The sequence below is a fragment of the Odocoileus virginianus genome, chromosome 1 (assembly GCF_023699985.2).
Source record: "Odocoileus virginianus isolate 20LAN1187 ecotype Illinois chromosome 1, Ovbor_1.2, whole genome shotgun sequence".
In the NCBI taxonomy this organism is placed as follows: Eukaryota; Metazoa; Chordata; class Mammalia; order Artiodactyla; family Cervidae; genus Odocoileus; species Odocoileus virginianus.
The window spans coordinates 21,818,510-21,836,545 of NC_069674.1; the positions used below are offsets into that span (position 1 = coordinate 21,818,510).

The 18,036-nt window shown below is 47.5% G+C and overlaps 1 protein-coding gene across 2 annotated transcripts in view; it reads left to right on the top strand.

The window, feature by feature from the left end:
• The window catches only part of PLXNA4 (plexin A4), a 472,507-nt gene that overhangs the window by 53,395 nt on the left and 401,076 nt on the right, over positions 1-18,036 (top strand). The window lies entirely within an intron of this gene.

Here is an 18,036-nt window from a genome sequence, read left to right on the forward strand (position 1 = left end):
TGGCTGGAAGATGGAGGGGCCTTTGAACCTGGGAATGAGTTAGGAATGTCTGAAGCAGAAACCCATCGTTTGTTCAGAGAGACACATTTTATGTGTCTTCCTTTGTCAGTGTTTATTTCGTTTCCCCATCAGATTTCATATTATCATAGGGAAAATTGTGGCCTCTCTCAGCTGTGTAAGGAGGAAGAAATGGCAGCCTACTCCAGTACCCTGGCCTGGAGAATCCCCGTGGACAGAGGAGCCTGGTGGGCTACAATCCATGGGGTCACAAAGGGTCGGACACGACTGAGCGACTTTCACTTCACACTTCACTTCAGCTGTGTAAGAGGCAGCAGGAGAGGCTGTTCTCACGACCATGTAGTCTTCTGCCAGAAGGTTAGAAGGGGGGATGCTGTGTGTCCTGGGGCTGTGGCGATGGTGGACATGGTGTGTTATGTGAGTGGGCTTTTAGCCGAAAGGGACATCAGGGGAACAGAGTCCAGACCACTTCTTCCAGATGCTTCTCTCACCTGGACATTTTCCTTCCAGACCTAAAGCTTGATAGTTTTGTGTGTGTGTGTGTGTGTGTGTTTTAATACGTGAAGCAAATTAACTTAAATTTCTCAATCTACTTGACAGGATTTTTATAAAGACTAAGTGAGAAAATAGATGGAACAGTATTTTGAAGACTGGAAGCCAGCACACCAACATTTCCCAAAGTGCGGACGTGGAACAGTGTTCCTAGAGACATTAAAAGGTGTTAAGCAATGGAAGATATTAATAGGTATTAAACATCTTTAGTCAAACATGTTTGAGAAACTCTGATTAATAATCCTTCAATGAGTGTCTTCATCAAAAGACTTCTCAGGACTATTAACAATAAGCACATGGGGTCGCAAAGAGTGGGACACAACTTAGTGACTATACAATAGCAACAAATATGCAAATTAACTGTCTAGGAGGGTGACTGGTGTTTCCCAAACTTGCTTCATCAGGGACCCTTTTAGGGCAGAGCTTTGTGAGGGACTGATGTTCTTCGTGTTGCCATGTCTTGAGTGTGCAGGTTTGGAGTTGCAGGTATTGCAAGGGGGTGTGCTTTCATTCAAGAAGCTTCCATGGGCATTTATCCTATTAAATTTTCTCATTTCAACATTTCTTCCCATTCTCACCAGTGTCCATGAAATGGCAACTGTGAGCAGGAATTACTTAGAATCCAGAAAAGTTTTTTTGACAGGGGAAGTCCATGTTTTAAAATTAAACAGTGTCTTACTCTACATGCTACAACCTAGATGAACCTTGAAGACATTATGCTAACTGAGATAAGCCAGACACATAAGGACAAGTACTGTATGATTGCAGTTAAGTGAGGTCCCTAGAGTGGTCAAATCCATAGACAGACAGTGGAATATTAGCTGCCAGGGGCCTGCGGGGAGAGGGGTTTGGTGAACTGGTGTTTAATGGGTACAGAATTACAGCTTGAGATGAAGGGAAAATTCTGGAGATGGATGAGAGTGATGGTTGCACAACAATACAAATGTTCTTAATGGCACTAAACTGTACAGTTAAAAATGGTTATATATACAGTGGTTATAGCCCCTATATGTAGAATCTGAAAAGTAATGCAAATGAACTTGTTTACAAAACAGAAACAGACTCACAGACATAGAAAGCAAGCTTATGGCTACCAAAAAGGAAATGGTAGGGATAGATTAGGAGTTGGGAATGAACAAACTACTATATATAAAATAGATAAACAACAAAGATTTACTGAACAACACAGGAAATACCTGGGCTTCCCATGTGGTTCAGTAGTAGAAAATCTGCCTTTCAATGCAGGGGACACAAGGGAACGTGTGTTCGATCCCTGGGTCAGGAAGATCCCTGGAGAAGGAAATGACAACCCACTCCAGTATTCCTGCCTGGGAAATCTCACGGACAGAGGAGCCTGGCGGGCTACAGTCCTGGGATTGCAAAAGAGTCAGACATGACTTAGTGACTAAACAACAGGCAACTATATTTAATATCTTATAATAACCTATCATGGATAAGAATATGAAAAAGAATGTATATACACATATGTATTAACTGAATCATTTTGCTGTACATCTAACACAACATTGCAAATCAACTATAGTTCAGTAAAAAAGAAGAAAAATGGTTAAAATGGAAAATTTTTACCTTATGTAGATTTTGCCACAATTTTCTTAAAAGTTAATATTAAAAGGTCTTATCCTTAGCTTGAATTCTTTTGATTTCAGCCTAATTTCTTAAACCCTCACTAGTTAGCATAACTGGGTGCCCAAGATGCTCTTTATAACCTGGAGAGAGAACGAAGAGAGAGCTCATTGCTAAGAAGTATATGACTGATGCTGAATATCCTTTGCCATTTCCACTCTTTTAATATTATTAATTTTCGCTACAAATTTATGAGGTTACAAATTAGCCTGTACTTCATAAGCATTTGCAATTTCCCTTTAGTAAAATGGAAACTTTGATGTGATAGTTTTTCTTTCACAAAATGTAAGTGTAAAATGCTAGGTCTCTTAGGAAAATATTTTAGTTGGCATCCCCCTTTGCCAGCCAAGGTCCCTTGGTTCAGTCTCTGCCTCTACCAAAGGCTGATGCAAGCAGGACGCCCTGATACCTCTGGGGTTTTCTGCAGGCTCAGGTTCAGATCTCAGTTTCACTTCATATTAGGTACTGAGAATCAGTTTCTTATCTAGAAAATAAGGATACCATTAGCATCCACTTGCAGCATTTAAATGAGATGCTTTATGCAGACCACACAGCTGGGTTCTCTGTAAGCCACTTCCCTCCATGACTCCCTTCCATCCCAGCATGGCAAACTCTGCAGACAGCCTTGCCCTTGATGTTCCAAACCAAACTCTTGACATCCTTCCTTTCTTGCCCTGTTCCTCCCTAGCCTTCCCCATATCAGTAGAAAGGCACTACCATTCACCTAGGTGCTCCAGCCAAAATCAAGGTGGTATTATAAATATTCCTCTTATTTCCATATTCACCAGTAAGCCCTACTGGAAAATGATTACCCTGTTTTCACCTGTAACACCTCAGTCAGGCCACCATCACCCCTCAAGGAACTCTGGCAGGTCACCTGTTCCACCCTCAAATCATCCTGCACCTGGAGCCGGACTGAGTTGGTCAATGATATATTGATCGTGTTACTTCCTCGCTCAAGACCTTTTCATGGCTTCCCATCCCATTTGGAATGAAATCCTCATTCCTTCCCTGGATTTGAATGTCCTCTATCATCTGTCCCCTGCCTTTCCCTCGGACCCCATTACTCACACTTCCGTGCTTGCCCAGTGCCTTCCGGCAGTTCAGCATTCTGCCTTTTCCTTGCCAAAATCAGCCCCCTCCTCAGAGTGTCTCACTCATTCTGCCTTTGCTCTGGAATGCTGTGTCCCCAGACGGTTGCATAGCTGGCTCCTCCTTGTCGTTTGTTAAGTCCCCTTCAAGCATCACCTACGAGGCACCTCTACTGGCCACTACAGCTGGGGAACACCCTGCCTGAAGTTATTCTGTATTAAATGACTATTCTTTTTTTTTTAAAAAAACAACTTCAAAAATTTGAAAATAACACTATCTGAAAATAACTGCTTTTCCTGTTTATTGTCTGTCTTCTTCTTGTTAAATGTAAGCTCTGTGACATCAAAGATCTTTTTGTCTTACTCACTGTGTACCCTTGGAACATAGGTTTCTGGTATGTAGTAGGAACTGATTAAGTGTTGTTGATGAATGCAGAGATGGACTTGGGTCACCCACCCTTCTTGCTACTTGGCCCCTTATATCATCCTTTGGCCACTGAGAACTTGTCCGCTTGTGCCATCTCCTTGGTCTGAAGGGAAGGGTCCCCTCCCATCACATGCAAGCCATCAAAGTATATGGAGGTCATGACGGTCCAAAATTGTTTATACTCTAACAGGCTAGGAGGCCTCCCTTTCTTCCCAGCTAACCACTGCATTGGTCATAGTGTCTTTATCTTCTCGACTTATCCCCATCCCATTTTTGATATACCATCTTCATTGATGGCTCTGATGGATGGCCTTGTGGTTTACAGGGAAGTGTTGGGTCCATCAGAAGACTTGAGTTGTGGGCATATGAAGAGCAGGGCTTTGGGAACTTAATGGAATTCTCTGAGTCTTGATGTCCCCATCTGGACAGTAATAATAATGGGTTGGACAGGGATGGATATATATTTTTGGAGTCATGAGGGCTGATTGCATATGAAGGAGCATATGGAAAGCCAAATATAACCCACAAACAAGAGGTGATGGTGGTGGAATTTCATGCTGTGTAACAGGAGGAGATGGCCGGTGCTGGCAGATGTTCTCTCTCAGTGGAGCATGGTGTGTTTCCATCCACTGAGTGATGTGCAGAGCAGATTCATAAGGACTGCAGGGTCTACTTCAAGGTCTCCTGGGTTTCACAGTGGGTTTGATCCTCTATCACACCTTGGATCTACCTCTTGTACTCTTGTGCCTCTGGTAACACAGCTTCTGAACAGGTCCTGAAACAAGATGTCGGCAGCATCCAATAGGATTCCTTCCTCTGCTTGGCCTTGCTCTGGGCCATCCATCACCCTGCCCCCCATGTTCTTGTCACCTGGAGAAGGAGGAGGGGTTGACCGATTCATAGGGGTGCTATGGACGGGACCAGCTTCCCTCGGGAATGCTGGTGAGAGGGCCTGACATTGATCTGGGGGAGAGGTGGACTTTGAGACCCATGCTGTGTGGCTTCTCCAGTGATGGGCACCTTGGAGAATGGTCTTGTAGGGCCTTTGCCATTCTGTGCCTCGCTTGAGAAATGGGGGCAGAATGGGGGTTCAGATTTCCTGCTCCTTGTTCATATTGTTGCTGGCACCAATATGGAAATAGAGTGAGGTCTCAGCAAAATGGTGTGGGGTGGCTGGGAGCAAAGGAGTTGGAAGATAAGACTGTGTTAATGGAGAATCATTGCCAGAACCCACAGGTCTCCTTGGTCCTTTGATTCATAGGTGTGTGTCCAGCAGGTGGGAGAGGCAGGATGAGACGGTGGCTCAGATCCCCCCACTGCCTGGGACCCAAACAGCTAAAGCCCATGGGAATAAGGAAAGAGCGGGGGGGCTAAGAACCTTCTCCTTAGGAGGTACGGCCTCCTAATACTAGCATTACTTGATCAGATATTTTAAAAATTCAGTGTTGCCTTGGGGTTAGGGATTATTTCCAAACTTGAAGATATCAAATACCCTATTTTGCTAGCTCCTTGTCTGTTTACATGTAATAGTGCCTGGTCTCCAAACTTTGTTCCAGTCGATTCTGAACATTTTTTTTTTTTTAAAGGAGTGAATATAGCTCTGTTCGGCTTCCGGCTGCAGGGGAGATTTCTGCCAAGATTTGCGGCACGCAGCTGAAATGTGTTTTGTATTTTATGAGCTTTGGCTCATCGTGGAATTAAATAGCACTAATTACATGAATATAGACCAGCAAGGGAGACAACTGTTCACTTCCTGATTTTCTGGGGGATTGAAAAAGAAAGGGAGGAGGAGGAAGGACAAGGAGGGGACCAGGGAGAGAGCTCTCCCATCAGACAATAGGTGACACAGAAGTGCAGTTATTTAGCTTAAATTTGCCCCAAATGGCCTGTTCCCTCATGTTGCCACCGTTGGGTGGATTCACTCACTCCCTATCAGCAGGAAGACCCTGTGGGCTGGAAGGCAGGAGGCTGGGCTGTGGGATGCAGGTCTACTCTGAAGGAGCTGGCGTTGATGCTCTGGGTGGGAAGAGGCATTCTGGGAACAGAGTGGTACCTGGGAGAGATGCTGAGTGCAAGGATCTGAGTGCAGTGGGTTCCCATCTGGGTCCCCCTAGCAACCTGCCTCTAGCATTCTTTCCAAACCTATTGACATTTTTTAGTTAGAAAAGTCTACTGAGAGATTTCCAGCCGTCTAAGGTGAGAAATTTCCATTCCTTTAAAAATTTTCTTCTCCTGCTCAAGATAGGAGATGAAACAGGCAGGATCTCCTTATCATGGGGTGGTGGTTAAGCCCTTAAGTGGGTGGGGGAGCCTCAGAGCTTGGAGGCCTCCTGCTGATTCTTCACTCAACTGTCGAGAGACTCAGTGTCCTTAGAGGCTGGAAGCAGTGAAGACCCCTCCTTGGAGAGTTAACTTGCTCTCTGGAGTCTGACTCAGTGAATTGGCCAATGCCTGAGCTGACAAAGTGTGTCTTGCTCCAGCAGTCCTTACTGAGAGAGAGAAAATAGGTTCAATGAGTGTGATGGAAGCCAGCTTAGCAGCTGCGTGCCCTGCGTTCTCCAGGGCCAGGTCGTGGGACTCAACCAGCGGGCCCTCCCGAAGCACCTCACAATTTGGACTTTAGCCACTACAAAGCCTTTAAGTGAAGACGCAAAGAGACTCGAGAGAGAGACTTCAGCACCAGCCTTCAGTTTTGCAGTGAACACCCACCCCTGGGTGTTGTCATCCTCACCATTTCATGGCAAAGGCCACTTGTGGAACCCTCCCCACATCATTGTCGGCCTGTGCTCCACGCAGCCTGAAATGCCTCACTCTCACTCCTTCTAGAATTAAACTCCGAAAGAAGCATAATGAGTGACCTTGACTCAGCACCCTGTTTCCAGAAATGCCATTTTACAGATGGGGACACTGAGGCATCAAGAAAGCAGGACTGTGGCCAGCAAGGAGGACCACTCCTGATGCCTGTAGCATCCTTGCCACTGTGATCCAGAGAGAAAGGGGTTCTTAGGGGTGACATTGGCTGACAGGTCAACGGCTCTGAACGAAGAAGATCCTGCCTCTTCCTGCGCCCATGGCAGGAGAGAAGGGCCTTGAGAGAGAGGAGCTTGCTAGCCTGAAGACCACAGGACGTCACTTGGCTTTCAGGTGCCAGGCTGGGGGTCCAGGGCGAGAAGATGGCCAGGCTCAGGGGAGTGGTGAATGGGTGGCTGGGGAAGCCTCCGTTTTAAATGAAGATCAGACAGCCAAGCAATCCTTCAGTCTACTTCACCCCAGGCCACACACTTGAGATGGGGCTCTGTGGATCGATGTCTGTTGGGCCCCCCAGACCCCTATCTGTGATGTGAATGTCTACCCACATCTTGAGGCAGCAAAAATGACAACAAATACTCCCTTTGTCACAGCTTTGGGGTGTCTTGAGCATCTTCCCATGATATGCCCCCATTTCTGCATATCCACAGGCCAGTGGGGACGCTCAGAAGTAACTGGGAGCCAGCCTCCCTGGACAGGGCATTTTTCACCGGCCAGACCAAGGATTGGGATGGGAGAGAGTGACCACACGGATGCCAAGTCAGCTTGGGACATCTGCCCCCCAGTTCCTGGCTGGCCGGTTCCTTTAAATGAGACCCTGGAAAGAAGCTGACAATTGTGTCCTCCCAGTCCAGGCTGCCACTGAGAGTGTTGTGTTTTGAAAGCCTCGCAGCCAGACTTGGAGTAAAGAGACTCATTGCTTAGCGACTCCCCCGCCCGAGCGCAGCGCCTGGAATATAAAGGACTGCCGTGGTGTAATAATAGCGTTCCATATTGGGCTGCCTGGGCTTCTGGAGCTCCCACTCAGCTCTGCTGGGAACGGCAGACTTGGCCAGGAACAGGTGGTTCTGCACCCTGGGAGCGGGGGCTCCCTCAAGGCCAAGGAGGGGAGGCTTGGGGGAGGGGAAACCACAGATGGGGGCCTCAGGGATCCAGCAGGGACCTAATCTCTGAATGGGGGCGGCTCCCTGGCTCATTCTCCGGCAGGGGCTTCTTCCAGGCTGGTTGCAAAGGCTCTGCCCATGGTCATCGTGTTCCCCCAGCCCTGTCTAATAAACTGGGAAGTAAAGGATTCAGTCACCGAGCTTGGTGCGGGATTTCCCGGGGACTGGGCTGGTTGCCTGGCAGCCAGACTCTAAGCTTGGGCCTGGCTCCCCATGTCTGCCTCTCCGTAGCTTTTATGCCCTTCCCTGACCCCGGATGGCACATTTCTTCTTGCTCAAAGGAACAGATCAGAGTGAAAGCAGACTGGAGGGATTGATCCCTGGGCTTGTGACCTGCCCCTGCTGTTGCTGCCTTCTGCTTTTGTGCTGGGTTTCAACCAGTCTGACCCTTCTAGGTTCCCCCCTCCACCATCTCTGCATAGGAAACTGTTTAGTCACAGCGCTGTGACCTCCTCTTGGGAGGACAGTTCCTTTGACCTGACCTTTCCCCTAGTGGTAGCACTATGACATCCACACCGGGAGTGCTCTTCCTGCCATGAATGCGGCGGGCGTTTCTGAGACATCGACGAGGAGGAGCGGTTGCAGCAAAGGCCAGTACTTGGCAGTGCAGTGCACAGGGGATGCTATAACCATCGTGGCTTCAGAAGGCAGGCGCAGATGTTCTATGAAAATAATAATTCTCTGGAAAAAGAGGGAGAATCACAATTCATGGCTCCTTCTTCTAGAAACCAAGAGTTTAAAGTGAGAAATGCAGACAGGAAAAAATACCAGTTACTTCCTGAGGATGTTCTTCTGAATGCATTGATTACAAATTGGAGGAGGAATCTTACAAAGGCCTTTGTCCATTTTGCTGACTCGGATCAGTGCTTGGCTGGTGTTTCTTAGGTGAGATAGACAAGGGGCCTGGGCTGTCCCCTCACTGCTTCGAGCTGCACACACACAAGGTGCCTCCTTGGTCCCAAACCTCAGAAAGACCACTTCAGAGTAACATGAAGATTTTTTGCCCCGGGAGACACTGGCATGGCCATCTCCCACCTCGCTGGGCTTGGTGACTTGCCGTCTGGCTTTGGGAACAAGGAGGGAGCTACTGACACCTAAAGAGGACTTTCCCTGGGGTCAGCCTCATGCACTTCAAGGAACAGAACCCCCCAGGTACCAATCTCGGGTTGGAATCGGTTCAGATACACTGTGTGCTGGCTGCCTTCTGTGTTCATTTGGTTGGCTGCCAACTGTTGGGACATACAAGTCCATCAGTTCAGAGCCTTGTCCCAATTCAGTTCAGTTTAGTCACTCAGTTGTGTCCAACCCTTTGCGACCCCATGGACTGCAGCATACCAGGCCTCCCTGTCTATCAATAACTCCCAGAGTTTACTCAAACTCATGTCCATTGAGTCGGTGATGCCATCCAACCATCTCATCCTCTGTCATCCCCTTCTCCTCCTGCCTTCAACCTTTCCCATCATCAGGGTCTTTTCCAGTGAGTCAGTTCTTCACATCAGGTGGCCATAGTATTGGAGTTTCAGCTTCAGCATCAGTCCTTCCATTGAATATTCAGGACTGATTTCCTTTAGGATGGCCTGGTTGGATCTCCTTGCAGTCCAAGGGATTCTCAAGAGTCTTCTCCAACACCAGTTCAAAAGCTCAATTCTTTGGCGCTCAGCTTTCTTTATAGTCCAACTTTCACATTCATGAATGTCTACTGGAAAAACCATAGCTTTGACTAGACAGACCTTCATTGGCAAAGTAATGTCTCTGCTTTTTAATATGCTGTCTAGGTTGGTTATAACTCTTCTTCCAAGGAGCAAGTGTCTTTTAATTTCATGGCTGCAGTCACCATCTGCAGTGATTTTGGAGCCCCCCAAAAATAAAGTTTGTCACTATTTCCATTGTTTGCCCATCGATTTGCCATGAAATGGGACCAGAGGCCATGATCTTAGTTTTCTGAATGTTGAGTTTTAACCCAACTTTTTCAGTCTCCTCTTTCACTTTCATCAAGAGGCTTGTTAGTTCTTCTTCACTGTCTGCCATAAGGGTGGTGTCATCTGTGTATCTGAGGTTATTGATATTTCTCCTGGCAATCTTGATTCCAGCTTGTACTTCATCTAGTCCAGCATCTCTCCTGATGTACTCTGCATATAAGTTAAATAAGCAGGGTGACAGTATACAGCCTTGACATACTCCTTTCCCTATTTGGAACCAGCATGTTGTTCCTTGTCCAGTTCTGACTGTTGCTTCTTGACCTGCATACAGATTTCTCAGGAGGCAGAGTGGTTTATTTCTTGTCTGACTTGGATGTCTGTGGTTGGTTGGTGGGTCCTTCCATCCTGAAGCTCCACGGTCTTGCAGGGCCTCAGAATTCTCTTTATTCAGCTGGTGAAAGGCTCTGTAGAGAAGACATAGCCATTTCTTACCTGCTTTGGCATGAAAGTGTCACCATGACTCCTTCACCAGTCATGCAGTCACGCCTGGAGGTCATGTAGATGCAGAGAAGCCGGGGAGACCATTGCTGGTAGGCATCTCTTATCAACAGCTTTACATCAGCAGCTACAGTGATGGAGAAGCATACCGTTTTGGTATGTTCTCTGTTCTCTACTGTTCTCTGCTTTGGAGTGTCTGTAGCCCTTGACACCCAGCTCAGAACCCCACACGTGATAACATATTCCATCAACACTCATTGGCCGAATGAACAAACACATCCTGACTTCCAGCAACTTCATCTCCTGTGTTGTCTCTTTTCCTTGCTGCAGTTTAGTTTTCAGGCCCAGTTCCTTCTTCTCAACAAAGTCTGTGCCGAGTTCCTCTGCTGAGTAGGGAGATGGTTCTCAAGTCTAATTTGTGGATGCCAGGCAACCTATAATGATGTTCCACTTGGTGGACTGGCAGCTCTCATTGTAAACCGTGTCTGAGAGATGTATTTTCCCCGTTGCATTTGAAGTCATGTTTTTAATGGACAAAATAGGCTATTTAAGTAGCTTCATGCCCTGGATTAGAGTGGGTAAAGTCAGCATTGTGAGTTGGGCCTAAGTGGCTCAGCACTAAGATTTCCATGGCACTTCAGTTGTAGGGGAATCCCAGCTGCCGTCTCATACACTCTTCTGTGAAGTCGTCATTCATTCCTCGTTTAGTCACTCATCAACTCATTCATTCATAATTCATCCATCTACTCGCTGATGCATTCCCAAACATTTATGACATACCAACCATGTATCCAGCTCTGGGCTTGAAATAGAAGAAAATAGTGGCAAAAAATACATAGTAATTTCTAACCTCCAGAAGCTCATATTTTTTAGACAAAGGGGAGCATCAATGGACAAATATAACAGCGTTTGTGGAATGTGAGACTGACTTGAGTTCCTGCGCTAACGTATGGGTGGGGGGCTGTCCTAGACCCATGCCAGAGTCAGACATGATTCATCAGAAGAATGAGGCCTTAGGGGAGGGGATGGGGTGGTCATCCCAGGCTGGGTAACCACCTATGCAGAAGACACAGGGGTGTGGACAGGTGAAGATCCCAAGAGACTTGTCAGCATGGCCTTCAAGGCAAAGGCCCAGCAGACAGGGGAGCATCGTGGTGGACTGTGAAAGTCAACAAACACATACAAACTCGGTATTTGCAAAATTCTAGTTTATCTCTGGGGCAGTGGGACCCGGGCATGCTTACTTCTTCTTGTGAAAGGACAGTCTATTAGAGAGGATGTGGTGAGAGACACTTATTCTTTTGGCTGGAAGGCTGGATTTTTCTGTGTATGGGTCATAATTCTTTCATTAACAAGTGCCAGAACCCTCGCTGGCTTATGTAAAAGGGGAATTTTTGGCTCCCGTAGCTGGAAAGTATAAGCATAGAGCTGACTTCAGTGCACGTGATCCAGACATCTGTGTGATCACCAGGACCTGGGACTCAGGACTTCCCGCGCCCTGACTCAGCTCTGCTCTCCCCGTACTAGGCTTCTTTCTCTTCAGGCTCCCCGACCCCCTCCAACCCCCAGGTTACAAGATGGTGCCCAGAGTTCTTAAGCCCACCCCTTTCCAAGGCCACAGCCAATGGCAGACCTAGAATGTTTTCCTCAGCACTCCCGTCCAAAGTCTATTGCCTCCCAGAGATTCTGATCCAACCAAGTGCCCATCCCTGAACCAGTCACTGGGACCCGCCTCTGCTCTGTGCTGATTGGTTTGAGCTTGGGTGACGTGTTCTCTCCTGGACTGGGGGTGAAGTTAATTTTCCCAGAAACTTTTGGCTGAGAAAGGGTGAAGGGGTGGATCTCTAGAGGATAAATGAATAGTAGCAAAAACAACAGGTGTCTACTGTCTCTAACAGCGCCTTCCAATTTTTGTTTTTTGATCACAACTGTATTAATCAGGGTTTTCCAGAGAAGCAGAAGCTCTGTGTGTGTGTGTGTGTGTGTGTGTGTGTGTGTGTGTGTATGTGTGTGTGGAGAGAGAGAGACAGAGGGATTTATTTTAAGGAATTAGGCCATGCAATTATGGAGGCTCCAAGTCCAAAATCAGCAGAATAGGACTGCAGACTTGAGACTCAGAGGAAAGCCCATGTCGTAGTTCAAGTCCAAAGGCATCGGCTGTAGAATTCCCTCTCCCTTGGGGAGGTCAAACTTTTGTTTGAGTCAGTCTTCAACTGACTGGGTGGCTGCACACCCATATGATAAGGGGAAGTCTGCCTCACTCAAAGTCCACTGATTCAAATGGTAATGACATCCAAAAACACCATCTCAGAAACATCCAGGGTAACGTTTGAGCACATATCTGGGCACCGTGGCCCAGTCAAGTGGACACATCATAGTTACCATGATAGTGACTGACCATAGGAAGCAGACTTACTTCACACTCATGCATGCGCTTACGTGGCTGAAGCATAAGTCTCACAGAAGTTTTATCCTTCCTAAATGTGACATGCTTTTTATTTCTCTCCTCTATTTTATTTCATTAAAAAGAGCACATGTGGCCTGCTCAGTTGATTTCTAGACTCAAGATGGATTGTGATTTGTCTTTTGAAATTCCATCCCAGAAGACATTTTCTGGATATCCTATTATTCCATAGCAAAGGTCCTGAGGACAAGAGGATTCTGTTCAGAGGGTCAGGGAAGGTACCGTGTGCCACCGAGGGAGACCTGAAGAGATTTCCCAGTCCCAATATGACTGGGCGTGACCCCAGCCAGGACCTCTAACTACTCATGTGTCTGTTTCCTTATCTGTAAAGGTTGCCTGCTTACAAATACTTCTGCCTAACAGGATTGCCATGCACAGTACAGTCAGAACAAGGTAATATATATGAAAACACTTTGTAAACTCTGAAGTAATTTTGTGCAGTAATTGCTATTTTTAAACTACTCTATAATAACTTTCTTCTCTGCCACTCAAGAATCTGAGATGATGCTATTTCATGAAAATTAGTTTGAGCTCTTCACCACGTGCCACATAAAACAAAGCCCCAATTTCTTTAATCAAAATGATGATCAGCTTCTAAAAATGAGTCCCACCTCTCCTGAGATGATTTAGAATTAAAATTTGATTTCAAAGAGGGGAAAACAGCAGCGTGTTTGGGTTTGATTCAGAGTCTTTCAGTCCCACCTTCCTGAGCCTTTCCCATTCTTCCTAGTTCCTGAGCTCTTCAGGGCCATTTGGGGGTCACTCGGCTTCATTATTTGCCTTAAAGCATCAGAACTGGGCTGAATGCCACCTCCAATGCTTGGTTTTTCAAATCAACTGAGTGATGACCGAGAGGGAAATGGTGGATGGGACCTGGAATCTCAATGGGGGTTTCCTAAATCACATCCTCACTTACCAGGATTAAATCCAGCTTTGCCAGGACGGACAGCCTCAGGCAGCCTTGGGGGGCAGGGGGAAGGGTGGGCAACTTTGCCCACCTGTGGGTCTGGCACTGGGCTGGGAGGGCAGCAGTTGGTTCACCCTGGGTGGTGCCCGGTGGGGTCTCTGATGGGGCAAGCTGGAGCCCTCCACATCCCTGGAGTTCACATCCCTACCTCCCCCATTCTCTTCCATTTCTCTTATTTGTTTTCTAATCAGTCTCTTTCGTGGTGTGTGAAATGAGAGGCTGGTTATTCCTATCACACGTTATTGTTTTCTGTGGGTTCCCCCCTCTCCAGGCGCAGTAATTTCACCATCCCCAGATGAGGGTGACGAGTGTTTGAGATGCATAACTGTGTCTCATTTCAGTGCCTAATAGAAGATGGGGAATGAGGCCTGGCACCTTTCTGCTCAGTAAATTTATAATTACAGGCTTCCTCGTCTCGCCTCTTGCAAACCAGAGAGCTGTTGATTGGCTTGCGGGCCCGTGAGTGGGTACAGTAAGGCAGGGCTGTGGCAGGCACGCTTTCCTGGTGCTCGGCAGGTTCCAATACGGGGACTGTTGACAGTTTCCTCCAGAAGGCTGGTGGCTGAGGCCTGACCCGCACCTGCCTGTCTGGAATGAGGATTACCAACCCTGCTGGAATTTGGCTGTTGGCAGCAATGTCCTCAGAGCTGCAGTAGCCAGCAGATCACATGGCGCCCATACAGCAGGCTCCTCCAGACAAAGGCTGAGGTGGGTTCAGGTAAAGTCGGGAGACAGGCCACGGGTGGTGAGAAGAGCCCTGGATTGTGAGTCCAGGGACTTGAGCTTGACCCCATCCCCACTGTGAGCTCATTGCATGACCTCCGGCAAGTCATTTAATGTCTGTGGGTCACAGCTTTCTTGACTGTAAAATCAGCAATTGGAATTGTCCAAGTGGATCATCTCTTTCAGATAAACTCTCAGATTCTTCTCTGTTACTTAGATGTGCACAGGCAATTCATGATGAACCATCCTGACCCCTCATCACTTACAGAGATGGTACCTTTGGGTATTTTTTGATCCTCGTTCTTCTAATCTTGTTGAAGTCTTGTCAACAACAACAACAGTGACATCCACAACAACTCATACATAAGAAACACTTACTTGAGGCTGGGAGAGACTGTGTGCCAGGTACTTTCCAGGCGTTATTGCTTTTAGAAATAAATGCCTGTGCCTGCCTGATGGGTGTTACCTGTGAGGTTATGCCCCGGGGATGCCAGGGGCTTTTGCTCTCCTCCTACAGAACTAGGGGAGGTATTGCTGGGTGATATATTGGGATTTCTGTGTGAGGGAACTTAACATGGATTCAAATGGACTTCCAGGACTTCTCTAGTGGTCTAGTGGTTAAGACTTCACCTTCCAATGCAGGAGGTGCGAGTTCGATCCCTATCTGGGGGGCTAAGATCTCACATGCCACGTGGCCAAAAAAAACCAAAGCATAAAACAGAAGCAGTGTAACAAATTTGATAAGAGCTTTCACTGGAAAGAATCAAAATTTAAAAATAAATAATAAAATAAAATAAAATTGACTTCTGGGGGCTCTGGAATTGTGCTTTCCTAGAAAGAGGATGGCTTTTGTAGTACTACAATGCTGGGCTTCACCTGAGCTTCCCTGGTGGCCCAGTCGGTGAAGAATCTGCCTGTAGTGCAGGAAACCCAGGTTCGATCCCTGAGTTGGGCAGATCCCCTGGAAAAGGAAATGGCACTCCAGTCCAGTATTCTTGCTTAGAAAATCTCATGGACCGAGGAGCCTGGTGGGTCGCAAGAGTCAGACACAACTTAGTGACGAGACCACCACCACCACCATCGCTCGGTTTCAGCCTCAGCTCTGCCAGCTTATGAGCCATGAGCCATGTGCTCTTGCTGAGCTGGCTTCCTCACCTGCAAAGCAGATCAAACACTTCTGACCCCAGCCAACATTTCTCTGATGAGTGAGGTCATGAGTGTGCAAGCTTTTGGCTGGGGCCTGGGGTCCTGTAAGTGATACACAGATGCTAATGCTCCTCCTCACCTCCAGCTCTCTTCCTACCAGCCAGAAAAGAGGTCTTGAGTCTCCATCCCATGTCAGGTGTGGGTCTAGCATGGTGGACACACCAGTGAACAAGGTACTCCCCGCTCCTGTGGAGCTCTCACAGGCCTCAGCTCCAAATTCAGTTCTTTCAGCAAAGGCTAAACTGACAGGAGCATGGAGGTCCTTTCTGGGAGTAGGACCCAAGCTCTTCCCAACTTTCTTTCTTCGATACCGTGTATTTTAGTCTCAACCTCCCAGGGACACCTTGACAAGGTCCTGTCTCCCTTTCTCACCCTATGTCCTTCTGACTCACGAACCGTGTTTTCCAGACAGACCCCTCCTGGCATGCACCCTGAGGGTGCCCTTGCTGTGGCTCCAAGGACCCCTCCCCAGGGAGGCCCTTCCTTTCCAGCTCTTCACATCCTCTCAAAGTTCAAGGCTCAGCCCAAATGCCCCGGCCTCTCCAAGGCATCCTGCAGCCTTTTCCTAGTTCCCCTTGCCCCAGGTTAGAGGTCAGCTGTACTCATCTGCGCTCTTGCAGTCCATCATCTAACATTTCATCATCTGAGTAACTGGGGTTGGCGGTTCTTCCAGGGCCTGGTCCAGCCTCGGCCATCCTTGGATCCACAGTATCTTGCTCATTTGGAATGTGCCCCGAGCGCATGTTTGCCTTGTGGGGGAAGAGATGAAGGTCATCTGCTCACAGGACTGCTGTTGGTCCTGGGTGTGCTATCTGCCAGTTCCCCTCCTCTGACGTTTTTTTTTTGAGAGGATTTGTGGTTTTCACTGGGACTTTTTGCTGACAATGTCAAGTCTCTGTTTTGCTTTCTTCTTTCGCCTTTTGTTGTTCATTCGCTCAGTTGTGTCCGACTCTTTGTGACCCCGTGGACTGCTGCACACCAGGCTTCCCTGTCCTTCACCATCTCCCAGAACTTGCTCAAACTCGTGTCCATTGAGTCAATGATCCCATCCAACTGTCTCATCCTCTGTTGCCCCCTTCTCTCCCTGTCCTCAATCTTTCCCAGCATCGGGATCTTTTCCAGTGAGTTGGCTCTTCACATCAGGTGGCCAAGGTATCAGAGCTTCAGCTTCAGCATCAGTCCTTCCAATAAATATTCAGGGTTGATTTAATTTAGGACTTTGCACTCTCTCTCTTTGGGATTTCCCTGGTGGCTCACATGGTAAAGAATCTTCCTGTAATGTAGGAGGCCCAGGTTCGATCCCTGGGTCGGGAAGGTACCCTGGACAAGAGAATGACTACCCACTCCAGCGTTCTTGCCTGGAGAATTCCATGCACAGAGGAGCCTGGTGGGCTACAGTCCTTGGGGTTGCAAAGAGCCTGACATTACTGAGAGACTAACATTAATTAACAAGCTGCTTGGGGTGGGGGATGGTTCTTTGGCTCAGTCATCTACCTCTTCCCATCAGCTTGTTTCTGAGTTATTTGGGCGGGGACTGGGGGGAGAATGAAAGAAATTCCACAGAGGTGCGATGTCCCTGAGTAAGATATAGGCCATTCCTTCCCAGATTTCTCCTGAACTGGAAGAAATATGAAAAACCATTTTCTGGAAATGCACGCCGAAAGGCATCTTGAATAGAAATGAATGAGACCATTAGGATGGAAAACTATATTGTTCCACAGGGAGTTGTTTATTTATTTATTTACTTGACCATTTCTTAAAGCATTTGTTCTCTGCCTTTAATGAAAACCTCTCAGAGGAGGCCTCACTATGGGCGGCAGCCAAGATCTGCCTCATTAAAATGACATCGAGGCTCAGAGCTGGGCAGTGGACCCAGAGGACCGGGTTGCTGACATGCAGTGAAGGGATTTGGGATTTGGGCTGTTAATTTGGCCTGTTGCAGGGATTGGGGTGTGGCAGGGTGGGGCAAAGGAGAAACTTCCCTTGCAGTAGGTGCAGATCCAGGGGGCCAGAGCTGTAATGGACAGTCCCCAAGGAAGCGTTGTTTGAACTGGTTGATTGTGTATAAGCCATCAGTGGTGGACGTTCCCATCTGTGCCTGGCTGGGGTAAACTGAAATGGTTTAGCAGGACAATACGAGACTGTGGACCTCAATTAACCTTTGTGCCAATGACCTGATTTGCATGTATGATGTTTCCATGTGTGTATGAGTCGGCCTCTCTTGCTTTTTTAAAAAAATGAGTCAGTTTATTCAAGTATAGTTTAATACATATATAGCACTTCAAAAAATTTATTTATGTTTGGCTATGCTGGGTCTTTGTTGGTGTGCATGGGCTTTCTCTAGTGCTGGTGAGCAGGGGCTACCCTCCAGTTGCAATCCATGGGCTAGTCATTGAAGTGATTTCCCTTCTTGAAGAAGCATGGGCCCTAGGTGCAAGAACTTCACTAGTTGTGGCGCAGGGGCTTAGTTGCTCTGAGGCATGTGGAATCTTCCTGGACCGAGGATCAAACCCATGTCCTCTGCATTGTTGGCAGGTGGATTCTTAACCACAGGAT